Here is a 6,575-nt window from a genome sequence, read left to right as displayed (position 1 = left end):
AGGGAGACTACTGAATACTGGAGACGAACCATGGACTGAAGGGGGAGGGGGAGAGGGGGTAATGGTCATGGTGGGGGGCACTTGTGGGGAGAAGCACTGGGTGTTATATGGAAACTAATTTGACAAAAAACTATTATAAAAATAAATAAATAAATAAAAATAAGAAAAAAAAATAAAGTCCCCTACTGTTATTGTGTTCTTTTAGTAATGAGTTTCTTTATGTTTGTTATTAATTGATTTATATATTTGGATTTTTCCAAGTTGGGGGGCATAAATGTTTTCAATTGTTAGGTTTCCTTGGTGGATAGAGCCCTTAATTATAATATAATGTCTTCTTCATCATGTTTTAAAATATAGTTTGTCCCATATAAGCATGGCTACTGACTTTTTTTTAACTTCCATTAGCATGATAGATGATTCTCCATCCCCTCATTTTCAGTCTACAGATGTCTTTAGGTCTAAAGCAAGTCCTTTGTAACCATCGTATAGATGGATCTTGTTTTTTTTTCTTAATCCATTCTGATAGCTCATGTCTTTTGATTGGAGCTTTTCATCCGTTTACTTTCAGAGTGATTTCTGAATGATGTGTATTTAGTACCATTGTTTAGAGTATAGAGTTGGAGTTCCTGGTGATGTGTTCTGGTCTTGTAGTCTTTGTTGCTTTGGGTTTTTTTTCCCTCCACTCAAAGATTCCCCTTAAAATTTTTTGCAGTGTTGGTTTAGTGGTCACTAACCCCTTTAGTTTTTGTCTGGAAAACTGTTTATCTCTCCTATTCTGAGTGATAGCCTTGCTGTATAAAGAATTATTGGCTGTATATTTTTCCCATTCAGCACACTGAATATTTCTTGCTACTCCTTTCTGGCCTGCCAAGTTTCTGTGGAAAAATCTGCTCCCAATTGATCTGTCTTCCCTTGTAGGTTAAAGACTTTTTTCACTTCCTGCTATCAGGATTCTTTCCTTGTCTGTGTATTTTGTGAATTTGACTATGATATGCCTTGGTGATGATCAGCTTTTGTTAAATTTAATGGGGGATCTCTGTTCTTCTTGGATATTGATGCCTCTTTCCTTCCGCAGATAAGGAAAGTTCCCAGCAATAAGCCTCCTGCCTTTTTCACCCTGCTTTTCTAATTCTGGGACTCCTGTGATGTAGATAGTGTTTCATTTTATGGAATCATTAAGTTTTCTAAGTTTCTTCTCAGGATCTAATAGCTTCCTTTCCCTATTTTCAGCTTCATTATTTTCCATAATTTTATCTTCTATATCACCTATTCTCTCCTCTGCTTCTTCATTCCTTGCTGTGGCTATCTTCAGTCAGTTTTGCATCTCAATTAAATCGGTTTTTATTTCAGTCTAACTAGTTTATAGGTCTTTGATCTCTACATCAATTGTTTCTCTGGTTTCTTCTATGCTTTTTGAAGCCCAGCTATTAATCTTATGATTGTTGTTCTAACTTCTTGTTCAGATGTATTGCTTATGTCTGTTTTGAGCAAGTCCCTGGCTGATTTCTTCTTGACCTTTCTTTTGGGGAGAATTCCCATGGCTTGTCATTTTGGCTAAGTTTCTGTCTTTTGTGTGTTTTAAAAGCTTGTTATACTTCCTGCACCTAAGAGTACTGCTATATTAAAAAGAGGTCATACACTGTCCAGGGCCTGGCTCTTCAGGAAGTGTTTCTGGTGTATGCTGTATGCACTCTGCTATTGCATTTTGGCTGCTTTTTCCCACTGTTCAGGACTCTGCAGAGCTCCTCCTTGCTTACAGTGGGGAGTGTTTGGATCTTTAACTAGGTGTGCTTTCATTTGTTAAAATAAGCCTAGTTAAATGGAAAAACTTTTAAAAAGCCTGCTTCTCCCCCACCCCCTCCCCAAATCAGGAAAGGAATGGAAACAAAAAAATAACAAACAGTGAATAAAAAACTCTAAGGCTGATTCTAAAGGAAAAAAAGAAGAAAAGAAAGAAAAAACAAAGAAAAAGCCCTATCAAAAGAAAAAAAGAAAGAAAGAAAAGAAAAGGAGAGAGAGAGAAGGAAATGAAGAAAAACAGATAAGAAACCATGAACCTGAAACCCAGAAGGAAAAAAAGAAAGAAAGAAAGAAAAAAGTAATCCTGGGCCTATTTCTACCAGAACTGCAGGTGTTGTTTTGAAACACTTGATTTTCAGTACACTTGGTGCTTGCGGGGTGCTGTCTATGCCTGTCTTCCTGAGGAGAGGCCTGCTGTGTTGGCTCAGAATCAGTCTTGCCCCAGTAAATAAACAGTTGCCAGGCACAGGGTGGGTGAGGGTGAGGTTTGGTATAAGTGGGTCTCACATCCACTGGGGGCTGCTGTGCTGCTTTCTGAAGACCAACCATGTTGGTGTTGGGAAAATGGTGCCACCCCAGTCTTTCATCCACAAATAGGAGACCTCACATCCCCTACTGTTCAGACAACCCTCACAGTATAGCAAGGGCAGTTAGCCCACTCTGTACCACAACTCTCCTGCATTTTTGATTTGGCATGCAGCTGGAATTCAAAACTCATAGTCTTAAAGGACACAGCACAACACATATCCACCACCCTCCTCCAAAGTAGAGCCCCTCTACACTGTGTCTAAAGTCCCTTGTCCCTGAAAAGCAGTTCCATACCTACAGAGTATGCAGAATCTACTATGGTGTAATACCACTAAATGCAGCAAAGGTTATATTTCCTCTGGGTGCACCTCTGTCCCCTGTTGATGAGAGGCCTTTTTCTGGCACTTGCAGGTTTTTTAGCTTTGGGAAGGTCATATACGTGCTTCCAAAAAGTACTCTGGAGAGGTGGGGAATGTTCTGTCCCAATTCATTCTGGAGATCTCTACATGATTCTATGCATTATGGAGCCAATTCCGTCCTCCCCAGGAGGACATACCACTGCTCTTCTCCACAGAAAGTCACTTCTAATATCTCAGGGTTTGAGCTCCAAATGCTGTTTGTAAAAACAAACAAACAAACAAACAAACAAACAAAAGCAAAAAAATCAACCTTGTGACCCTCAGTACTTCTAGCTCCCCAAACCTTGGCCCAGAGAAGTTTTCCTCTTATGTGAACCTGATGCTGCATTGTCTCAACTTCTCTTTCTTTTTTGTTTCTCCACAAAAAGGGTTCCCTTCCCCTCTGCAGCACCACCATTTTTCCTCTCCCTCAATTCACTTCCACACCCCTCACACTTGCCACGTTGTCTGCCTCCAACCATGGAGATCCTTATGACAGTGCACAGATTAAGGTCAGTAACCTGACCTTAATACAGATGTGTTTGAGAGACTAGGAAAGCCCAGGGTACCCCTACTTCTCTGATATCTTAACTTCTCCTCCTATATGCATTTTAATATAGAGGATATTATAACATATTTGAAGATATAATAAACAGAGGAAAAACAAAAACACAACTAAAAGAACATCAACTTGTATTGATATTTCTGAACAAAAAAAGAAGCTTCCTGCTTTTGCTATTAATTCCTTAAAATTAATGTGGATTTCTCCCACAAGTATGTGATCAATTAATCTTCAACAAAGAAGGAAAGAATATCCAATGGAAAAAAGAAAGTCTTTTCAACAAATGGTGCTGGGAAAACTGGACAGCAACATGCAAAAGTTTCAGCAACATTTTTGAAACTGGACCACTTCCTTACACTATCCACAAAAAGCAAATTCAGAATCGATTAAAGACACAAATTGAGAATAGAAATTATAAAAATCCTAGAGGAGAACACAAACAGTAATCTCTTTGACATTGTCTGTAGCAACTTCTTATTAGATAGGTCTCCTGAGGCAAGGGAAACAAAAGCACAAATGAACTCTTGGGACTTCATTAATATAAAAAAAACTTTTGTACCGTGAAGGAAACAATCAACAAAACTAAAAGGCAACCTATGGAAATGGCATATCTGATAAAGGTTTAGTATCCAAAATATATAAAGAGCTTATCAAACTCAACACCCCAAAAATGAGTAATCCAGTTAGAAAATGGGCAGAAGTCATGAAGAGACATTTTTCCAAAGGAGACATGCAGATGGCCAACAGACACATGAAAAAATCCTCAACATGAGTGATCATCAGGGAAATAACTATCATAACAGCTGTCAGAATGGCTAAAGTCAAGAATGCAGGAAATAGATATTGGCAAGAACATGGAGAAACAGGAATGCTCACGCACTGTTGGTAGGAATGCAAACTGGTGCACCACTCTGGAAAACATATGAGGTTCTCAAAAAGTTAAAAATAGAACTACCCTATGACCTAGTAGTTGCAATACTATTTATTTATCCAAAGAATACAAAAATACTAATTCAAAGAGATACATGCACCTCTATGTAGCAGCATTATCTGCAATAGACAAACTATGGAAACAGCCCAAGTGTCCATTGAGTGATGAATGGATAAAGAAGATGTGGCATATATATACAATAGGATATTACTCAACCATAAAAAATAACGAAATCTTGCAATTTGGAGTGATATGGATGGAACTAGAGAATATTATGCCTAGGGAAATAAGAGAAAGACAAATGTCATATGATTGCACTCATATGTGGAATTTAAGAAGCAAAACAAATGAGCATTGGGAAAAAAGAGAGAGAGAGAGAGGCAAACCGAGAAATAGACTTTAAACTATAAAGAACAAACTGATGATTACTAGAGGGAAGGTGGGGAGGGATGGGTAAAATAGGTGACGGGGATTAAGGAGTGCACTTGTTATGAGCACCTGATGTTGTATGGGAGTGTTGAAAATCTAAATTGTACCCCTGAAACTAATATTATACTGTATGTTAAGAAACTGGAATTTAAATAAAAACTTAAAAATTTCAAGTAACATGGACTTCTTGAAGAATTTGATTTTAGAATATGGCACTTGATTATTTGTTGAATAAATAGAGTAATGAATATTAGTCAGATGCCTATCTTCATTATGGCTAGTGGATTTGGTGTCATCATTAATTTTTTCTTATTCAAAGACCAAAACAGAATTCTTTGTATTTTCTCTTTAATTTTTATATTATAGATTTTGACATATAGATTATTATTCCATCTGTAATATATTTTATTCTATATTATGATGTAGTAATGTAACTTATTTTTATGAAAAAATAGTAAAATGAATATGGCTATCTACTTAAGATCTTTCTTTTCCTAACTGAATTGAAATGCTAACATAATTATTTATTATGTTCTCATATGCATTAATATGACTTATTATCTTAATGGGAGTCTTGATATAGAACCAACCTGAAATATAACCCATTTTTTAATGATGTATTATTTACTTATGGTGGTATTGATCCTATCCATTAGTATTTTTAACAATATTTGTAATTATTTTCTGTTGGGATGTGCACTGGGTGCTGTATGTATGTCAATTTGACAATGAATTATATTAATAAAAATAATTATTTTCTATTCAGTCTTTAGTTTATGGATTTGAGATGGTTTCCACTGTTCAAAAATACACAAGAGTAATTAAGTAAAATTTCTGTAATGAATGGTTTTTTGTTTGGGTGAAGTGGAGAGAGACTGTATGCCACTTGATTTTTAGTTCTCTTTTGTCTTACAGAGATCCTAAAATAAGCACGATTTTTGTAGTATAATTATTATTTTTTTATTTATTGCCATTGTAAGATATGCTATGTGATTTAAATTTACAAAGCCATCATTTATCTTCACATTGTCACATTTAGTAAATGTATACATTTATTTTAAAAAGCTTGATTTTTAAAAATCAATTTTGAGAAATTCTCAACATTACCTCTTTAAAAGTTTTTCAACTTGTCTTTTTTCTATGAGACTTCAGTTATACTTGTAAGACTGTTTTTCACATATTTCACATGTCTTGCTTTTGCTTTTTTTTTTGCTTCAATCTGGATATTTTCTTTTTATCTGTCTTCCTGTTCCCTGGCCCTATCTTTGTGTCTAGTATGCTGTTAAACTGTCTTTGTGTTATTTTAATAATTTTATTTCTATACCTAAAAAATTTATTTTATAATGTTTTAATCCTCCAATTAAATTATCTAGGCTGTCATTGTATATATTTTTAAATGTTTATTTATTTTGAGAGAGGGGGTGCAAAAGGGGGAATGGCAGGGAGAGAAGGAGACAGAGGATCCAAAGCTGGATCTGTGCTGACAGCAGAGAGCCCATTGGGGTCCTGAGTGCCACAAACTACAAGATCATGACCTGAGTCAAAGTCAGACACTTAACCAATTGAGCCACCCAGATGCTATAATATAAATATTTTTTAACTAACAGTATTTGAAAGATTATATCTGGTGACACAAATAGTTGGGTTTCCCATGTTGGCTTGTTTTATTTATTGCTTGCTCTCTCTCTTTCTCTTCCTGTCCCTCATTCTCTTCCTCTCTCCCTTACTTTTCCCTCTCCCTCTATCTTTTTCCTTTATTTTAAGAAATAGTTCTGATTCTTATATTATTTTATGCCTTATGATTTTATTTTGCTGAGTCTGGGACATTGTGTAGGGAATATTGTAAAGCTAATTTGGGGTTCTGAATGTGTTACCTTTTCCAAGAGACAATTTATTTTGCTTTCATCAGGGATCTAGGGAAAGAGAA

The 6,575-nt window shown here is 35.8% G+C and overlaps 1 protein-coding gene across 10 annotated transcripts in view; it reads left to right on the top strand.

Moving 5' to 3' along the window:
* Window positions 1-6,575, top strand: part of LOC115272189 (olfactory receptor 2D3-like) — a 184,094-nt gene that overhangs the window by 168,866 nt on the left and 8,653 nt on the right. The window lies entirely within an intron of this gene.

This window comes from Suricata suricatta, chromosome 11 (genome assembly GCF_006229205.1).
Source record: "Suricata suricatta isolate VVHF042 chromosome 11, meerkat_22Aug2017_6uvM2_HiC, whole genome shotgun sequence".
In the NCBI taxonomy this organism is placed as follows: Eukaryota; Metazoa; Chordata; class Mammalia; order Carnivora; family Herpestidae; genus Suricata; species Suricata suricatta.
The sequence above is the reverse complement of the archived record's forward strand: the minus strand, read 5'-3'. Positions and strand labels throughout refer to the sequence as shown.